This window comes from Acomys russatus, chromosome 11, assembly GCF_903995435.1.
Source record: "Acomys russatus chromosome 11, mAcoRus1.1, whole genome shotgun sequence".
Classification (NCBI taxonomy): domain Eukaryota; kingdom Metazoa; phylum Chordata; class Mammalia; order Rodentia; family Muridae; genus Acomys; species Acomys russatus.
The window spans coordinates 23440863-23463083 of NC_067147.1; the positions used below are offsets into that span (position 1 = coordinate 23440863).

Sequence of the window (22221 nt, forward strand, 5' to 3'; positions counted from 1 at the left end):
CTCTACTCACAGACTGTGGGATATGTGGTCCCAATAACACATCTTCAGTACAACCCCCACACCTTGGGCTCATTGTCGAAGAGTGGGCAGGATGAGCATAGAGTTAGAGGCTCCAGACTTCTATAAAATAAGGACACTTCATCTATGGTTTATCAGCCATATTATAGCCTAGCAAGACCTGCATAACTATAATATCAGCCCACATGCCAAGTCAGATAGAGGAAATATTACAAGGGCCCACCTGTAGATAGAGACTGACAGGCAGTTGATGGCTGCTGGGGTAAAGAATCAGTATTCTCCAGGCAGGAGACCCACAATAAGTTATCCAGTCTCAAGTGGTCAACTCTAAACACATACAGATGCAAGCAACACTAAATGAACTCAGTAAGGAGTGTGTGTGTGTGTGTGTGTGTGTGTGTGTGTGTGTGTGTGTGTATGTTTGTGTAAATGTTAATTACACAATTAGAAAAGAGGAAGTCAGGCCTTTGAGAGGAAGTGGGAGAAGAACAAGGGAGAAGTAGGAGACACAGATTGGTAGAAGTGATGTAACAAAAAACAGTACTTGTATAAAATCCTCAAAACTCCACATTAAAAGCTGAAGTCACTAGTGAACATAAGAATATACTTTCACCTCAATAATAAGATAAAATAAGATCACACAGACAATAATTTTTAAGTATATCAATAAGTTACTGAGACTGATATTTTCTACAACTGAGTATACTATAGCAGAAAGGATAGTCCTTTAACCCTTTTTGGGTTTTGTTTGTCTGGTTTTTTTGGGTTTTTGTTTTGTTTTGTTTTTTTGTGTTTTTTTTTTTTTTTTTTTTTTTTTTTTTTTTTTTTTTTTTTTTTTTTTTTTTTTGGTTTGATTTGGTTTTATGACACAGGGTTTCTCTGTGTAGTCTTGGCTGTCCTGGTTCTCTGTAGACCAGGATGGCCTAGAACTCCCAGAGATCTACCTGCCTCTTCCTCCCAAGTGTTGGGATTAGAGGCATGCACTACCACCGCTCAGGTCAGAAAGCGTATTCTTAAATTCTTTGGAGGTTATCCTGGCAAAACTCATATTTTTAAATGGAAAGCAAGGCAAATAGCCCCTACTCACTCACTCCTCAAAGGTTCAAATAGCCTTTGTGCCTCCCAGTTAAATGAGTGGTCTCACTGAAGCTGTCCACAGTGAAGGCTGCTTCTTACCTGCCTACCACCACCTGAGGGCTCTTTCACAAGTGGCCTTCCCTCTGCCATTCTTCCTCTCACTTCCTCCCATCTGGATCCATTGGCAATACCTTTGCAGGCCAACTGCTCTGGGACAGGAGGAAAAACGGAACCCAAATGATATCTAATAATTTATTATTATACATCGATATAATACAAGATTCAACCCTTATAAGAAGTTTGTAGTTAGAATAGACTGGACTAACATGGAGACTGGCAACTAGTCAAGGTTAAGCGAATAAGAGACTATGTAATGCTCACCTATAAACGAGAATTCTACATCATATCCCCACCTACAAGATTCAGGTCTCATCTTAGGAGAGGGGACTGACAGAGTGTAAGGGCAGGAAGCAATGGATGGCAAGAAAACAGTGTTTTGTGGACACAGCATGGCAGTTGCATATATGCACTCACAGAAAATTTAAAAGCATCCACAGCATGGAAAGGGGAATTAGATGAAAAGTCTCACCCTTCGGGATGTGCTAGTGGAAACTGATAGTTTCTGCAAGAGGGAAAGTCAGCTTTCTTCAAGAGTGTTTTTCAGGGTGGATGAACCATACATCCAGTGATGTGTGGCTAATAAAAATAGGACTGCGAGAACTGGGCTGATTGATTTTAAAACACACAACATACACAGAGCTGTGTGGTAGGCAAGAAATAAAAAGGGTAAGATCTAAGAGAAATTCATGGAGGGGTGAATATGTCTAAAACACACTTTATCAAGTTTGCAAAGAACTAATAATAGTAAAAGGAAGAAAATGCAAAAACAAGGTTCATAAAAACTCATACACCATACTCACTCACAAACCATTCAACACAATGTAGGAACTACATTACTAGAAAGTTAATGCCCAATGAAATTAAACTACTCAAGTCACAAACACACACCTGAAGGAGGAAAAGCCCCAAAGCACTTAAAGGGTTCTGTGTTCCTCAACTAATAATTTCTGCATATCTACCAAAAAGGAGCAAGGAGAGGATTTATTTGCCTGCCTTAAGGGATAAAAAGAAATGATTAAAAGTGAGGATAGTCATTGCTGAGACATCCATACAGAGACTCCAAGACAATGGTGCCGGGAACGAGAAGGAGACAAGCCCTGAGAGGCTCCCACTCACGGAGAAGGAATCCCACGTAAAAGGAGCAGAGAGACTATGCCACAATTAACAACCAATAGCAGCACAATGGATAGAAGCACTGTTTCCTGATATAAAAATATATGATTCTGTAATCAAAAAATCTCACAAAATCCAAGCTAGTTGTAATAGAAAATAAATACATAGTTAGTCATATTTGGCCTGACCTACAGCAAACATAAATATTCCCTATCAATGCAGTAAAGGGAGCAGAAGTGCTGCCTATAGGATATAATTAATTAATAAATATGTGAAATATGTTTTTGAGAAATTAAAGAAAATCATAAAAATGGGTTAAAAATGACCCACAATATAGTCATGTAACATAAAACATTTCAATTTTCAGAATAATTTTAGGGGTTTTTTTTTCCAACTAAGGAAAAAACATTAATGACTAGATGCTCATATGTAGTTGTTTGCTTTTTCTAATTGTATCCTGTGACATCAAATAATGTATCTTCATAATTTAATAATTGAAGTGGTTGCTTGTTGATTGCCACATAATGCATTCAAATGGACATATATATCCTTCATCTTAATTTAAATCTTGTAGACACCCTATGTGGTAGGCATTCATTATTCTCCTTTATAAACAGTGACCCACGGAGTTTGTAGAGGTGTGAGGAAGACAATCAAGAACTCAATTTCTAATCTTGCAATTCTAAATCAGTACACTTTCAAGTATACTAACTCAATTTTCAAAGAATGAACTTTATTTCTCAGAATGACTGGCATAATTGGTGTTGTTATTTTTTTTTTTTCTCTCTCCTCTCTGTCAGAGTCAAGTCCCAGAGGAAGTAGGAAAAGTGTCAAGTTTTCTTTAAAATGTATATCACTTGTCATTGGATGAGTTGGAAATCTCCTTCCCAAATCCTTTATGTTGAAATAAAGCACCTAAACAGTTTGCTTAATTAGAATCTGGAGAATCTACAATATATGCTGAATTTAAAACTATTTCCAAGAAGCTTCTCATTAGCTATGATTTGCAATAATACTGAGAAAAATATGACAAGTAATATACCTTCAAATTTCTCCAAAAGTCAGTTACAAAGCAATAGAAGTCAGTCAAAGACACGATGATTACAATTCTTATTGTAAAAAACATTGTTATGATTTTACTTCGTTTGGGGGCAGCAGGAGAGATTGTTCCATATATATGTGTGTATATGTATATAGGTGGCCCCTAACATTTCCCTCAATGATTTGCTTATTTGTTCATTTTACAGCCCAATCGCAAGCCCACTTTCTCCTCTCTCCCCTGTCCCACCCTCCTACCCCCTCCTCTCCCCTTCCCCTGCCCTCCCCGGCAAACCCTGGGTACTAACCCACCATGGCACATCATGTTGCATCAGCACAAAGTGCATCCTCTTTCTCTGAGGTAAGACAAGGCAACCCTCCTAAGGAAACAGGTTCCAGAGGAAGGCAACAGAGTCCCGGGCAGACACAGCCCCACCTTAATTGTTAGGGAACTCACTTGAGGACCAAGTGGCTGTCACTTCAGATGTGCAGAGGACCTAGGAGCCACCCATACGCATTCTTCAGTTGTTGGTTTAATCTCTATGAGTCCCTCATGGGCCCAGGTTAATTGCCTATGTAGATCTTCTTGTGGTGTCCTTGACCTCTCCAGCTCCCTCGATCTTACCCCTAACTCTTCTACAAGACTCCTTGAGTTCCTCCTAATATTTGGCTATGGGTCTCTGCATCTGTTTCCTTTATCTGCTAGATGAAGTCTCTCAAATGACAGTTATGCTAAACTCCTGTCTGCAAACACAGTGGGGTATCATTAATAGTGTTAAAGGTTGGGTCGCTCTTATGGGTTGGGTCTTAAGTTGGGCCAGTCATTGGTTGGCCATTCCCTCAATCTCTGGTCATCTTTTAATCCTGGACATCTAATAGACAGGGTCCAGGGTTTTGTGGGTGGATTGGTGTCCCCCTCCATCCACTAAAGTCCTGCCTGGCTATAGGATGTGGCCACTTCAGTGTCAGTATCCCACACTGCTGTAAGTCTCAGCTAGGGTCACCCACATATTGTCCCAGGTGCCTCCCCCATTCCAGCTCTCCAGCTTGTGCCAGAGATGTCCCAACACTAATTTCCCTTCTCTTTCCCAGCCTTCTCACCCCCATGCCTGCTCTTCCCACATCTGAGGGGGTGGAGAGGGGTGGCCTCTGAATTTTTAAAATTTATTTTTAATTAAGTGTATTACAGATTCTCAGCACCACATAGCTGCTAACAACAGACTGTGACTCAAGTTCCAGAAGATGTGATATCCTCTTCAGGCTTCCAAGGCCACCCTTGTGATTCAAATGTACAATCAGGCAAAATATCCACAAAAAATAATATAAAAATAAATACATGCAAAAATAATGCTTTCCTTCATTACTGATATTCATTTTCTATTTATTGCTATGGGTTTGCAAAACTATAGACATTTGAATGTCTTCACGAAACATATCGCACTGTATGTAATTACTAGCATGCATTTCCACTCTCAAAAATATAGTGTGAGATTTGTTTTGAATGAATTGTTTTTTAATGAGTAGAGCAGAAAATACAGAGGTGGTAAGACAGGTTTAATCAAGTGTATGATAACTCAGCAGATGTGTCAAGAGGGTCTTAAGGTTCCCCAGCTTCTGAATGATTGGTGACAGTCATTACAGTGGTACCTACTACTGCTGAAGTTGGGTTAGGACAATGCTAATTAAACATCTCTTTTAACACGCTCCAACCTTTTGCTATCATTAGTCAAGAAAGTTAAACAAAATCAGAGAAAGTTAATTAAAACTAAATAGTTGGGGTAATAAAAGTAAATGAGTAGTGTTCACTTAGGCTCTACAATCAGCTGCATGGATGGTTGGACCGCTACGGATAATTAACTTACAATTTGAATATGCAAACATCCTTGGCTTACTATTAGAGCCACTGAGAACTAAGGCGGAAGTTATTTTTCTCATCAGCTATTTATCACCTTAGCTCTCTCCAGATAGCAACTGTTTCATGCACTCATACTCAGCTTCATTATATCTCAAACTACGAACAAGGAGAACATCACACTGTTTACTCACACCTCCCTTCTGAGTCAATAGGTTTGACTTCTCTAGTCTCCCGCTACACTCCTCACTGAAGAAAATACCCACAACTATGTTTGACCTACGTTCCACTACTTAGGGACATACCCTATTCTCAGGATCTAAAAGGACATGGGGGAGGGAAAGAATATGAACAAAATATATTTAAAGTAAAAATTGTTTTAAGTAACAAATATATATTCATTGTACCTCTTTCCAAATAGTTACTTAGCATATAAAGCATGGTAATCTTTCTGGAAAATGACCCAGGCATGATGGGGCATGCCTGTAAGCCAAGAATTACATGGACAGCAACGAGAGAAGCAGGAGTCCAAGGCCGTCACTGGCTACATTGTGAATTTGAGTTCAGCCAGAGATATTCAAGCCTATCTCAAAATTATTTCACTTGGCCATGCATATTTTGTCAAGATCCAGTTCATTTGTCTTTTTTCCAACAAAGGTTCTAGAAAGATCTGCATACATCTCTTTTTCCCCCTTAATTACTATCCACTCATGACACTCAGACTTCTGCTTTTCAAAACAACCCCAGAGGCATTCCTGGCAAGTTCACCAGTAAACATTCTGGCTATGAGCTAGAAATCATAGGTCTGAGCCAACTGTAGAAGTGTAAATGTTTGTTCACTCTGCAGGTTCCCTATCCTATACGTGCCATGAAGAACTCCACCATATTCTTAGGTTTTAAATATCAGACATGCCTATGTCAGTTTACTCTCTTCATGACTTCCATCAGGGGTAAGCATGAGCTTGGATGTGTAATCATGTGTGACCGCCACATATCTGAAGGATAGAGGAGAACATCTAAGGTTGGTCACCACCTTGAATCATATTCCAAGCCAATTTTCTTTTATTTCTACGTGTTTGTTTGTTTGTTTGTTTTGATGGATATGCCCGGCCAGCTGGCTTGTAAGCTTCCAGGATCTCTCTCTGTCTCTCCTTCCCATTTTCATTTTGGAGTGTGGGAAACACATAAGCTGTTTTATTACACTAGCTTTTAAAATGATGAGGCCCCAAGAATGCAAAGACGTCATCACATTTGCATGGCAAGATTTCTACCAACTGAGCCATCTCCCCATCTCCCACCCCATGTTTGACCTTAGAAAGTCAGAGGCCCTAATAATGTAGTCCTTTTTAAAGAATTTACAATCATTGTCTTGATAACAGCCCGAGGTGTCATAATTTTAAGTTGCTACTAACTACTTATGGATATGTATATATGGGTACTTATGTATGATTGGAACTCCTCTTCTGAATTCTAAATTGGTATTTTGTTTGTTTGTTTGTTTTTGGTGTTTCTCACATTTATTAATGCCACATTGTAAATGGTACTTAGACAAGTGTGCAGCGATGTTCCATGTCTACCTAACACAGTTTGCTTAAGCTTGGTGGACTCAGAGAGCGGTCAATGATGGCCATGGGCAGGTGCAGGACTGGAGTCTTTCAAAGCTTTACTTCTTTTATCAGTACTCCTGATTTTATAAAGGATGAGGGTCATTAACCCCATTCCTACGCAAATTTCCTAGTAAACCTGGGTATAGTAGGGTTTCATTGGGACCCAGACATTCTTAATAAGGCTGTAAGGCATCTCAGCGGAACAAGGACACAGACCATACAGTATTAACTAAAACTAAAAATCTCCTTATTTCAAAATAGAAAAAAATTTCAGGAATTTGTCTGTAATAAGGCCTTATGTTAACGTGGTCCTCTTTAAAAGCAAACTATATTCCACATAATGACAATTTTAAAAATTACAAAGAGTTCATGGTAGGCATGGTAATAGGAGAACCCTTACATGACCCAGGTCACATGTCTTTTCTCATGAGTCTGTATAGTCTAAATACCAAGCATATTAAAATGCTCCAATTTTCTTTTTTTTTTTTTAAGTTTTTTTTATTAATTTATTCTTGTTACATTTCAGTGGTTATCCCATCCCTTGTACCCTCCCATTCTTCCCTCCTTCCCATTTTCCCCTTATTCCCCTCCCCTATGACTGTTCCTGAGGGGGATTACCTCCCCCTATATATTCTCATAGGGTATCAAGTCTCTTCTTGGCTACCTGCTGTCCTTCCTCTGAGTGCCACCAGGTCTCCCCCTCCAGGGGACATGGTCAAATGTGAGGCACCAGAGTTCGTGAGAAAGTCATATCACACTCTCCACTCAACTGTGGAGAATGTTCTGACCATTGGCTAGATCTGGGTAGGGATTTAAAGTTTACCGCCTGTATTGTCCTTGGCTGGTGCCTTAGTTTGAAATGCTCCAATTTTCATAAATTAATTTAATTAGACAAATATATTGTTATAAATTCATTTACTATAGGAAAAGCATAAGATCTTAACAACTTAAAAATATTTCTCAATAAATGAGTATGTCTTTATTTCTAATTTTAATAAGATGTTTCCCCTTTTCATTTGTATTATAATCAAAATTGATTACTTTCAGATTCTACCAAGTTTTCAGTTTATTATTAATCATAGAAAAGTTCAATATATTATCTATTTGAAATGCTAATCAGTCTTTTAGAAACTAGATAAACATATTCTTATGCCAAGTTTGTTTTAGACTTATTTATCTAGATATAAAAATTAAATATTCTATTCAAACATTATCTTAGAATCTAGCCTAATTGTTCATCCACTCAAGTAATATTTCAAACTTTGTCTTATTTTATATATTTACCATGTCACAAACCCTGGCAAGTGAGTTTCTGTTGACTCTTGAAGGTAACAAGCTACACAGAGAAAATTACTAAGCAAATGCACATTGTATAATGAAGGCTACAAATATAGTTATAAGTCTATAACCAGTGACTAGTTAAATACAGATGTTTACAGAGAAGTGAGCACTCTGAGAGAAAAAGCAAATACCGCATGATATAAGAAATAAGTGGAATTTCTAATAAGTGTAATGAGTACTGATAGGTTGGAAATAGAACGACAAAAGAATTCGATTTGAACTAGATGAAGATAGAGAAACAAGATTACATTTTTTGTTTGTTTGTTTACTTGTAATGAGAACCTGAAGATTTTAAATTAGGAATAACTCTGTTGGTGACCCAATTTTCACAAGTTCAAATTTTTCTGTGAACCTCGGTGTTAAGAGTGTGTCATTTTTCACAGCATGGCTCGGCTCTGTGTGATGTCCACTGTTATAGCTTAGCATCACGTACTCAATTCTGTGCTTCCTCACAGAAGCCCAGCTCTTTCAAGTAGACTCAAATGGTGACCTCTGACTTCCTAAGAAGGCTTAAACTCTATTTGAATAAAATCTAGGTTTCAAACCCCAGGCAAATTCCTTTAAAATGTCAAGCTTTAACTTTCAGTCTTTGCCAGTTTTCTGTTATACTAACAACACAGCATTGTCTTCATAATTCCTTCCTCTGTGTATGAAACCTACGAGTTAGACAGCTAAGTAACCACTTCTCATTTACTCCTGGCTTGTCACCTGGTAATGCAACCCCTACTCCTTTTATAACCATCTTGCAGTGTTCTGGAAATTTCTCAGTGTCCTTACAGAATCTATTTTCTTCTGGACTGGAATCACACAGTATAAAATCTAAACAGCTAAATAGCTGGCCAGATTCACATAGATAGAAATCGTAGGCTACCTCTTATTTGTAGGCTCTAGATAAAGTTTGTTTTGTGTGTATAAGTCTGAAAATAAAAAGGGACAATTAGAGGGAAGCAGGTGACCTTTAGAGGAATAGACCTGAGGTTGGCTGGGCACTGCCTGGGGAAAGTTGAAAGTGACAAGTAACCCTTGGAAATATCATAATGAAACCATTACTTCATATGCTAATTGTAAACATTCATTCCAATGAAGAAATAAAAGAGATTTGATGTTTCTCTTGTATTCTTCCATTCTAAACAAGCTCAGGGGTTGAATCAAATCATAAGGAGAGAGAAAACTGCACCGCCCTGATATCTGAGCCTTTATCTTCTGGCCTGGGAGCTTTGAGGCTCATATTTCTCAAAAAATTGAAGTGGTGATAGGAAAACCTAAGAAAATTTTACTTTGGGCAAAACTATGTACTTCCATCTATATGAATGCCATCCAAGATAAAAGGGCAAGTGCTTAAATTTCAAGTGTGGATCTCTAAGTATGCCTAGGGACAGAGAGCTGAACAAAGAGAATCCTTAAGTTTGTGGTTTCCTGCAAGAAAGGAATATTTGAAAATGAAGTGTTCAGATCCCCATCCAAGCGTCTTAAGGGGGCTGCCCTGACCCGTTGTCTACTTCATACCCATATCCTACATTCCCCTGATACGATGCACCATGAAAACCCCTTAATTAGCGAGGTCCATGTGAAATTCACCAGATTGAGTTTAAATATATTACTATAAATGTGGATCCATTTTAGTCTGTGTGTTTATGTCCTAACTTACAATACCAACTTCTTCCTTGACAATTTTGCCAAAACACTTGGTGACTATGGCTCCTTCTACAGAGCTCTCATAAGGAAGGTGTTCGGCAGTAGTTCTTAAGGAGCCTCTCCAGAACACCACCACCACCATGCCTGGGAGTGAGGGAAAAAACAAAACCTCTTGCTTCTAACCTGGTCCTACTGAATGAGAAATTCTAAGGTGAGACCTGTAACCTCAATGAAGCGTTCTAGGTTAATCTGATATAACGCTCTCAGCATGTTTCATTCTAAGACTATTATCAGGAGCAATAGAGATGCACAAAAGCTATCTTTTAAAGGATATATATAAGGATATAGAATTGGATATGTGTGTGTATGTGTTTTATGTCTCTCTGTGTGTCTGCCTATCTTTGTCTCTCTCTGTCTCTCTGCCTCTCTCTGTCTCTGTCTCTCTCTCTCTCTGTCTCTCTCTGTCTCTCTCTCTGTCTCTCTCTCTGTCTCTCTCTCTCTCTGTCGTGTGTGTGTGTGTGTGTGTGTGTGTGTGTGTGTGTGTGTGTGTGTGTGTGTGTGTGTTAGGTCATCCTCAGATTTTCAGTCTTCCTACCTCATACCTGAGATGGCAGATGTGAGGCCGCTTCCCTTCTTTGGATTTCGTTCTTTTGTTCTAAATATTTATGTTATTTTTAAAACTTGGAAATAAATAAAAAATGTCACATGCCCAAATCAGCTATACCTAATTCAATAAACTGTGATACAATTAGAATCAGCATTCAAAACAGAAGCTGTCAAGTTTCTAATTAAGTTTTACATTTTCAGTCTCAAAATATATCTTCTGCTCTTACCCACTATACTATAAAAAAGAAAGAAAAGAAAGGAAAAAACAAAAAAAACAAAAAACATGAGAGAATTAGATTTAGAAAAAAGAGTTCGCTCTACCTATATAAACTCATGTCCTTTAAGTGCATTTAGTCCTTGTGCCTCCCACCATATGAATCCTTTCATGTTCTCTTTCTGTTCTACTTTACCTATGTGCACACATATGTACATGTGTGATTGGCTATACTTGACATATGAGAAAGAACATGTTGTATGTTTCTAATATTGTGTGACCTTGCTTAGTGTATATACTCTAAGGCCATCAACTTTCCTGCAAACTTTTAAGTTTCATTTTCTTTGGAAAGTATTTTACATAGATATGCTAAATTTTCATTATTCTTTCATTTGCTGATGCACAGGGACTTTCATTCTAATCCTCTGCTAGAGTGATTAAGTAATAATAAACATGTGGAGAGTGACTTGTACACTCAAGGCTAACTACTGTAAGACCTGTATCATAACGCATGAATCATCAGGCTCCTTTTCAATCAGGAGTTTGAGCATGCTTTTTATAATCGAGGTGTTGAGAACTATGAAATTTATCATCTTGACTTCTACTTCCTTACAACCATCTTTTCTTTTGTTTAAGTTACAGGAGTACTGAGCTGGCAATGATAATAAACAAGACATAATATGGGAAGATTATATAATACTTCATAAGTCATAACTATTTCTTAGTTTCCCAGTAAGCTGCATGTAAATTCCTTCCATATGAGTCATTTTAATACTAATATGCCCACAATTCCTAATTTGTTCTGACTCATATCATTTGTGTCATCATCTGTACTGGACATTAGAAACATACGTGTCATAATCCCACCTCAAAATGCTAATTTCTAAAGGAAAGTAACACTATGGCACCAAGACTAGCTCTGAAACTCTCGATATTAATAATCATTTTACACATATAAAATATCATTTCTCTTAATGGATTAATTTTGTTCTCTTCTGTGATGGTTCATCAACCTCTTTGGTAGTGCCAGGAGTTTAGAAAATGGGAATGGCTTTCATGAAGCTACATTATTAATGTTCAAGGATAAGAATCTATTAGTATTTTAATTTTCAGTTTATCATACATTTAACTGGATATATGAATTTATTCACTGGTTCCAGCTTTGGAGAGCTATATATGCCCATGCTCTGGAAATAACATGATAAATAAGGCACTAGCCCCATTTTCTAGCATTTTTAATAATCGTGGAAACAGATGGAGAGAACTCTTGTTTGCTATGATCCCTTGCTTTAATCTTCAGTCAATCGTTTATTACTAAACTGTAAGTCATCCAGGGTAGTAGATATTCTGACTCATCTTTGTATCCTTATATCTGAGACGAGAATTCTACCATGATAATTTTCTGGCTGCCGGAAGTGGGATAGATACTGTAAGGATATTGGGGGGGGGGGAATGTATTTAAATGGAGAATCAATATACCAAGGAGAAAGTGCTTACCTCATCTCAACAGAGATGTTAACTTTTGAAAAGTGCAACTATAAGGGCAAGAGTGTATACAACACCATACAACAACAAACCTTTGGACCTAATTCTGTACAAATTTCCCATGTGCAAAAGTTTCTCAGGCTTTCCTCTATGCCCCTAGTCTGGCTCAGTATGCTTCATTACCTGTCTGATAACCCCCCACACACACACATACAATTCAGAATATTCATCTACAGAAGTCAAATTCCTCCAGGATTTGCTGCACACTGGACATTTGCAGAATTCACGCACTGGCTTCAAACCTACTGCCAATCATCCTCTCCAGCATGAAACAAATTAGATGTTTTGTAAGGTCAAGACACTCTATGTCTAAAAATGTTTCCCTCATCACTACACCATTTCAGAAAACAGGAATTTTGGGTTTTTTTTTTTCTGGTCCTGTATTACAAGGCTGGATGGATGATGAGTTTCTGTATGCCACTAACTGCCAAGAATGAAATTTGCATACATAAGTCTACACACAGGCGATGGACTGAACATTCTCAAATATCACTTGGATATATAGTGACCGTATAGCCTTGGTAGCTAACTGACTTCAGGAAATGCATTTTCACACTGCAAAAGAAATCAAATCAAATTAAAATGCCCCTTCAGTGTACTTGTCAATATTTTTTTTAGAATATACTCCATGTGTCTAAAAATTCCTTTTTTCTGTTTTAACTTATAAATTACAGGTCATTCCTAGAAAAGATTCAGAACTATCAAAACAAATATAATCGAATAAAAATACCCAAATACAATAAAACAGAAGAAACTTACACTCAATCTAACAAACAAACATTTGGTCGTGTACTTTTCAAATATCTATTAAGGATTCATCAGTATTTGATTGTGATGGGATTCAAAGGGTTGGGGAGAACTGTTTTGTTTTATGTCATCGAACTGAGATAACAACCATTTTACCTCCCAGAAAGGCTTGATGTCAACTGGACATTTCCGTGAAATCAAGCATAGCATTGTCATAACCAGTTTTGTAGTTTGTCAAATGGCATTTGAGATGTATATATTAGTATAATACAAAGCCTAGATGTTCTATAGATGATAAAATCTTAACTACGAGGAAGTCTGAGCAAAAGAACATAGTCTTTCAGTGTTTCTTTACAGTGATGAACGTTACCCAGAAAGTGACAAAGAGGATCTTCAGTCCTAATCATTATGGGCAACAAATAATTAGACTAGAGATAAATCTCTATTTGTTTGTTCATTTTACTTAGTACACTTTTATGGACTTTTCAATTCTTATAATCAATGAACACTGAATCATAGCCCCATACAATTGATGACGGTAACTTTTCATGAAGAATTAATGAAACGTTTAATAAAACTTACTTGACAACAAAGCTTAAAGGACGAACAAGATGAGAAGTAAAAAAACCCAAGTGCCCACAGAACCAGGACAAGAGAATTAAAGAAATGTAAGGCTTTCTAGTTACCTACATTACGATCCTCCAAAATGTGAGGAATTAGCTCAAGAAGTCTTCAGGAGGGCCTAAAAGCTCTCCAGCTTTATACTTTGGTTTAATTCAATAAGGAAATTCACCCTCTTTTAGGACAGGGTGAATAACATTTTATATATCCTATTTTCCATATATAGAGATAACCAAATCTTGCTCTTTGTGCATGGTCACTCCAAATGCAGCACACTGTCTCCATTCCTGTGGGTCCAGATTGAGCTTTAAGACAGATGGCAGCAAATGATGCAGAACATTTCTTCCATGACACAGCTCATTCGTTTTTCTCTGTATAGAAATGACCTCGAGCTTTCTGCTCATGGCATAATGGATAATGTACTACAGCAGGAATCATAAGACCATACCCAGATTTGGTTTTACAACCAACTATGTGCACATATTGGGAAGACACTTAACCTTTTTAATCAATTTTCCTCCACTCCAAACTGACTAGGCTGATAAGACAAGCTACATAACCATTTTGCATAACTTTTTTCCTACTTTTATGGAGTCATATATACCTTTACATTAAAAAAATTCACTCAACTGATCACAAGAATGAAAAATTATGTAATAAACATTTGTCAGTATATAATGTTTGGACAAATGTCTTTACCAATTATAATCTGGACGAAATAGGAATTCTCCAATACTTACCCAATCTAATGAAATTATATAATGCCTGACCATACCCTGGAAGTATAAGTGAAAATGCATAGCTTAACCTAAAAATAACATTTGCCTATTATTATATTCCTATCGTCAAAAGTTTTCTTTCATGGTCTTTTTCTTACAAAATCTATAAAAATCTGATAGCATTATTTAGCCTCTACCCTTCCATTTCGGTATTAACTATTGTGACAACCTTCCTGCAACCATTCTGTAATTACTTCATTTCAGACTCTTGGCTTCTTTTACTAGACACCCCCTACCCTTAACCTTCTGTCAACCATTCCTACTTTCATGCCCGGGCTAGTATTGAGTCAGCCTCTTTCCCAGTCAGAACCACCACCTGTTGCTGTTAATAATTCTAATCTTCTACTCTAATTTCTCCCCAGTGATCTCATCAGTTTTCCCCTAAATATTGTTAGGTTATCAAAAGACTGTCATTCTCAAGTCGGTCCTCCGATAGACTCTGGAACCTTGATGTTACTCATACTGAAATCATGACATGCTCCTAAAGTTCATGCTTTACTTTCCCATGTCTGCAATCACATTGTTCATCAGGCCTTTCAATTCGTGGTGACACTGTTGCTTGACTACATCCCCATCTGGTATGTTTCTTTGGCATATGTATTACTGCCATCCCCTCTTAATTAATTTCTGTCAAGCTAGTTTTCCTTCTGTCTAATCCATCATCTGAATTATTGTTGAAATTCTCCTTCTGAGGCAAAAATAAGATTATGCATGTCATTGTTACTTCCTTGTAATTTGGCAATGAAAATTTTATAAAGGATAAATCATGAATTTCATAACACATCCATTAATATCTTTAGAATTCTAGATTTATCTTCCCCTTCTCCTAATTTAGTAAACTAGGAGAGGAACACAAGTTTACCTGTAATAAATATATGATATGTGTTCACTTTACAAAAATACTTCAGATTTCCCAATCATATCATAATTATGTGAGGTGTTCTTATATACACAAGGAGACCAATGGCACAATTCTCGCTCATCAGCCCAGTCACATAATTTGGCAAATATAAACACACCTATGAGAGTAGTAGCTTGGTTTACTAAACAATAAGGCCTTCTAAAAATTCTTTAGTGCAAAGTAGCTGTATGTTGCCTTTGGCATAAAATTTGTGAGATTTCTTCTGCCAAGAAAACAGGTCATGTGTTTCATTAATCTATAGTCTCATGAATAATAAACCAAGGATGTAATAAATAATAAAATGATGCCCACAGTTTTTTCATAGTGACAGAAATAAAAAAAGATAATAGAAAAGTCTATTCATAAGAATTCCCCCAAAAAGCAATTCACAATAATACACGTGTGCTTTATCCTTTAGTTACCATCTTGGACTGCCAAGTTCCAATCTCAAAAATAAAGGGACAGTGGAGAAAGAGAGGAACAAGAAAGGATAAAAATGCTGAATGATTTTGGTCCTAATATCTTTGACTGTATGTTATATTTTATCTAAAATAAACCTAAAATGAGTGTTTAGACTAAAGGATAGCCATTTCACAAGTACTAACTGTTTAGTTCTTGTCCATTGCTATAAAACCTTCCAAACCTACAGCAATTGACTTCCTTGCTTATACATACCACAATTTCCGTTTTAGTGAGTTTTTATTGACAGTTCCCCTAGGGATTTACAATCTTACTGCAAGTGTGAAGTGCAATGGCCACCATTAATAAAACTGTCACCTTGGCAACAAGATCAAAGCCATAAAAAGTCATTTTAAAGACAGCTCCATGGACCCTTTACTGGCCAGCTTTGTCTGCAATTTCACTGGATGCATCATTATATGGGGATAAATGACAGCAGTAAAAGAAGAACTGCTCAAGTTCAGAGAATAATAAAAAAAAAAAGTCATCAAGTGAAATCTGGAACTAGGGGATCAAAGTACTCCTTATGGGTTATAATTATCCATTTACAACTCACATCTTTACATATATTCTCATAAAGCAAAACATATAGAAAGCCAAGTGATCAGACGTTTGCTGGTAGAGCAAAAAGTCAGAAACACATAATTCAGTTACGTGACAGAATGTTTAATATTGTCAAACAATTAACTGAGGACAAGGATGTGTATACACAAGTTCCAACAAAGGAATATCACCACATGATGCTCGGGTAACATCCCATAGTGACATCCAGAGACCGACATGTCACTGGGGATTTTTGCTGCATATGTTTCTTTCACAAAATTTTACCATTCTCTGTTTCTTAGATAAATATCACATTTTAAATGAAATATAAACCAAAATATCCCTTAGGGAAAAAACCTGCCCTTGCATTCGTCTTTAAAAGGCAATATTTAATTGCTTCTTTTAAACAAAAGGAAATCATATGGAAAATGCACAACAACCCAAAACACACAAAACAGTGACTTCCTGGGACACATAAGGTTAATATATTAAAAGAAAAGTTAGAAAAAATAATGCAAATTGACTCCATATTCAAGACATTATAGACTAATGTTTTAAGTAGCAGTGCCATTAGTGGTACCAACATATGTATACATATATGTGTAGCTTAGGATATATCTTAAAATCCCTCTGTTTAGACAAGAAATATACAATTTGGAGTCATTAATATAGATACAAAAGCTAATACGTTTCAAGTCTTTCAGTGGGAAGTAAGGACACTTGTACGGAATATCTTAAATATCTTAGATACCATGATATAAAATAGATGTTAGTTTGAGAAACTCCCACAATCCTAAAAAGAGGAACCTCCAGTCAGGACTGGTGTCGGACATGAGGGAGGTTCGTTTTGTATTCATACCAGGCACATGAATTTAGGGCTGTCTTAAAAACTGGTGCTAAAAGACCTATTTCTCCCTCACATTCCAGTTTATCAGCTTAAGAAACACAAAAATCAATTTCCAGAATGACTAATGCATTTTGTTATAAGCTATCTAGGTCTCCATTTTCTTTGCCAGGAAAGAGGACCACATGCCTTTTAAAATCACATATGCATTTTATAAATCATTGGGATTCATTGTACCATTTTAATACATGCACACACTATGCATTGACTGTGTCTCTTGGCCATTGTGCCACTTTTATGGCTCTCCATCTTCTGCAATCCTACAGTCTATAGTTAGCGTTCTTTCAATTTCAAATCTTCTGTGCTGGTTTCCATATGATAGAGAATACATGGTACTTATAATTCTGCCGTCTGCCTTTTCTGCTTAACCTGACCTACTCTAGTTCTAGCTGTTCTATGGTAGAGGACAGAACTTCATTCCTCCTGGGAGCCAAATACTACCTGATAGTGTACATATCATATTTTAATTAACCATTCTTTTTTTTTTTTTTTTTTTTTTGATGGACACCATGTCTGGTTCCATTCCTCAGTTAGGCTGAGTAGTGCATCAGTCATCATGAGTAGAGAAATATTGCTTTTGTATGTTTACTTCATTTCCTTGAATAAGTACACTGGAGTCCTATAGTTGGATCTTATGGAAATTCTTCTTTCATTTTACCGAGAAAATTCTATACTGTTTCAAGGGTAATATATAAATTCACACTCCATATGAAATTTTATGGTTTTCCTTATTCTTTCCATCATTGGTTTGCTTTGTCTTCTGGTTTGGGAATTAAAAAAATTTTGTATGCACCTTACACTAATGTCTTTGATCTATTCTGAATTAATTATTGTACAGGATGGAATAAAATATCAAGTTTAATTTTTCTATGTATATACATGCAAACTTTTCAGCATGAAATTTTAAAAAGAGGCTGTCCTTTCTACAGCACATTGTCAGTAACTGAAAAAAACATCAGTTGGTTGTGTTGACTTATTTCTGGCTTCTCTACAGTTTGCTATTGGTCAGGGAATCTGCTTTATGGGGGAAAAATCATGCTGTTGTTACCATGCCTGAGTATTATGTCTATTAATCAGGAATTGTGACAACTCCACCTTTGTTCCTCTGCTCAAAATTGCTTTAGCTATTCAGTCTTTTTGTTGCCATAAAATTTTAGGACTTTGTTTATTTCTGTGAATAATGTCATTGGTATTTTGTTGGAAGGATATTCCATTTGCAGATAATGTCATACATTATGGAAAGTTTAAGTGAGATAAGATTTTTTTTCTAACAAATAAGAAAAGAAAATGATAAACTATCCCCCTACTTGTTGATGGCATTTTGCAGTATGGCGAAAAACCTCTACTAAAAACTATCTACTACTAAAAAGATCTATTAAAAATTATTAGAATTTATGCATTAATTCAACAAAGTCGCAAAATCCAGACTCAGCATACAAATACTGGAACCTTTCCTGAACATCATTAATAAATCAATTGAGACAAAACTAACATGAAGGAAACCCCATCCATAATAGCCACAATGATGAATAGAAACACAATTATAAGAGGGAAAGTTCTACACCATGAAAAAACAACACAGAACCCATAGTAAACATTAAAATGTAGAATGATCTCTTAGAGCAACTGAACGGTTCACAACTGGGCCTCTTTAAAAAGTTATATTTTTCCACAGCCATAATATCCTTACCTAATATGGTCACACAGGCAGTGAAGTTTAGCTGAACATCAGCAAACATGGCTACAACAATGATAACTATACAATTATGTTAAGGAAATATCCTAGGTGATAACTCCCAGGACTCTCGAGTAAACTCCTCTTGCATCTTTAGTACTCACTGCTCAATCAACGGTAACACAACAAAGGTAGAACTTATGATATGGATCTTTAGGTATTTCAAGAAATCTTTTACCAATCCCATCTTCCAACACTCTCCCATCTCCAACGGGTGAGCGTGTTTTATATTTTCCAGACAGCATCTGAACTCCTATCCTTATGAGCTCCTCCCACTTCACCTGAGATTGACCAGGACTACAGGTGCATGCCATTGTGCTTGTGTTTTGGCTTCAATAGTTTATGAAATGATGAACACTTAATAGCAAAACTATCACAAATACTCAGTAAGTGTATTTTTGTCATCCCCATATACTCAAGAGTAATGAATAATATGAAAATAAGAAATGTAACTAGATATATTTTAGTGAAATTTTAAATTAGCATATAAATTTTAAGAGCATTATCCAAGATACAACTAGTGATCAAATTTTCCCAAAGAATAACTATTAACAACACAAAAGCATCAGAAATTTCTTACAAATATTTTATAACATAACAAATTAATTCCTGCCCCTTAATTCTTGTTACAAGATGTGTCTCTCCAGTGGAAATTACACACACACACATATATATATATATATATATATATATATATATATATATATATATATATATATATATATTTGTTTATATCGACATTGTCCAATATGATAGCCATTAGCTATCTTAGTTTAATCAATGATATTAACTAAATTTAGTTATCCAAGTATATTTGTCATATGTCAAATGCTTCAATGGCCACATGATCAAACAGCTATCACATGGACAGGACTGACATGGGGTATTTTCCCTAGCCACAGAAGTCATAGAGCACTGGATGAACATCAAAGACAAAAGGAATCAAAACCAAACTGAGTCAGGAAAGCAAAGCTTTTATAAATACAAAATTCTCAACTCTTCATTCTTTCACTATTTATTTAAATAAAACAACAGAGCAGCAGAATGTTCATATATAATGACTAACTAATATCAAATACCCTAATTTAGAGTTTGCCAAACTAAAGAACCACACAGCAAATATTTTAGGTTCTGTGGACCATTCATCCCTGTCAATACGACTTAACACTGCTGCCAGAGTGCAAGGGCTGCTTTAAATGATGTGTAATGGAATAGACATGGCTGTGTTCCCATAAGACTTCATTTACAAAACAGGCAGTGGGCTGAACTTTGCCTGCAGACTGTAATTTGCCAACCTCTACTCAGGTTGATAGATAAGCACTTCCACGCAAGGTGAAGAATTCTACAGAGGTACACTATGATAAATGCTAGAATATGTTCAGAATCTATTGGGACACAGGTTTGAAAGGCAGATTTTTGACTGAGCGAACTGGCAGAAATTTCCCAGAAGAGGTGAGATATGAAATGAATATGACCTCGGTAAGCATGGAGAGAAGAAATTTCAGCAAGAGTGAACAACTCAAGAGAAGACAAAGGGCTTAACAGCATAGGACTTGTTCAATGAGTTGGTAGTAGATCATTGTAACTGGAGTTGACAGTGACACAGAGTATATATTAGGAGGAGGCAGTCATGCTTTCTAAGTATAGATGAGGCTGTCCTTTTTAACACCAACAAAAAAAAAAAAAAGCTGTATTTTTCTAGGTGATCAATGGTTTACCCACATTACCAGAGAGATTTGTTAAAATGAATTCTTGGATCATAATCTGCAGAACGTGCAAATTCAATAGATTTGTAGCCGGGAACAATGTACATTTTGAACAATCGTCCTGAGTCTGAGCCTAACAGTTAATTGAGGACCACTGAATACACGGTTAGCTTGAACACCTCTAGCTGCACTTCCTTAATAAATTAAGACAGGCTGAACATCTCAAGTTATTAAAACTTGTTAACCACTTGAGACAGGCTGAACACAGTTGGAATTATGTTAGGCCTATTGTCTAATGTTAACTCTTTCTCTGGAAAAAAAAGCCCCAGATGTGTGCAAGTCACTGTTTAATGTAAACGGTTCCGTTGCCTGGCAGGCTACCTCATCTCAGAGACCTCAGTCTCAAATATGTTCATCATGCTCTGGTGATTAGTATTCAGCCTTGAGATGTCTTTTCTACTTTCAAGGCCTCTGATTTCTAGTACTAAAGAAATACTTTTCTTTAGTTATTCTCGTTTTATTCCCCTTTGGCATGTTTTGATCAAATCATCTTCCTAGTGGAACGTCTCATATTTGTTCTTCATCCACATCAAAGAAGTTTCCATGGCATGGTAGTAAGGCTTTGTCAATTCACAGTGGCAGAAAGAAACATTATTACATCTTTGTTAATTCAGTGGATAGTTTAATGAATTATTGCAATACACCAAATTCTTTAAAGCAACAAGGAAAGGGAAACTAGCTCCTCTAAGTTCTAGCTCAGTCCAGGGGCTCTCTCAGCCAATTGCATTCCAAGTAGACCCACTTTAACCTAAACGAACATTTCCATAGTAAAATTCCTTTCACCTTTCATATTCAGAAAGATTTCTTCCTTCCTTCCATCCTTCCTTCCTTTTTATTATTTTCAAGACAGTGTTTCTCTGTGTAGTCTTGGCTGTCCCAGACTCACTTTGAAGAACGTGCAGGCTCATAGTAACCCTCCTGCCTCTGCCTGCCTGAGTACTGGCTTTAAACACATGGGCCACTAAGCCTGGCTTCCAGAAGATTTCTTATAAAAATAACTTAGAGTATCTAAGAGACTTGTAATCTACACTTTACCTTGATGTGACATCCTACAACATACCATTTTAAGATCAATGTGATTTATTAACTACAATGTGAATTGGAGATATTATCATCTATAAGTGAAAATGTAAATATAAAATTATAAAATGCTCTGAATTTTTCATAGATCTATTCTTATGGGGCTTTCACAAATATAACATTGCCTGCTGGAAAAAATCATATTTTGAGGAGTAAAATTCAAAGTGAAAACGTTTCTTTAAACATCAGTGCATTCCTTCTTCATAAGTTTGCACGCTGGGGAGAGCACAAAAACAGTGTGAAAAGAAACAGCAGATACCTGCTAAAGAACCAGGGCAGGTACCAACTAGAGTTGGAGAGAGGCTATTGTTACACTCCCCAGTGATTTGTTCATGTCTCCGAGTCAATTTTCAACCCATAGAATTGTAACAGTTTTTATATTAAAGTCATTTCAAATTATTTAACTATCAGATAATACTTTATTCCAAGCAACTGCCCTTTATCATGAAATAAATAGCTTCAAGGTCATTTATGCTTTGTCATAAATAAAAGGCAATTATTAAATGACAAATTTTAATCA

At 36.5% G+C, this 22221-nt stretch overlaps 1 protein-coding gene and 1 pseudogene across 2 annotated transcripts in view; both read right to left on the reverse strand.

The window, feature by feature from the left end:
- Adgrb3 (adhesion G protein-coupled receptor B3) overlaps positions 1-22221 on the reverse strand; it is a 707858-nt gene that overhangs the window by 611189 nt on the left and 74448 nt on the right. The gene's annotated exons all lie outside the window — the stretch shown is intronic.
- Positions 6836-7018, reverse strand: LOC127195543 (ATP synthase subunit ATP5MJ, mitochondrial-like; annotated as a pseudogene).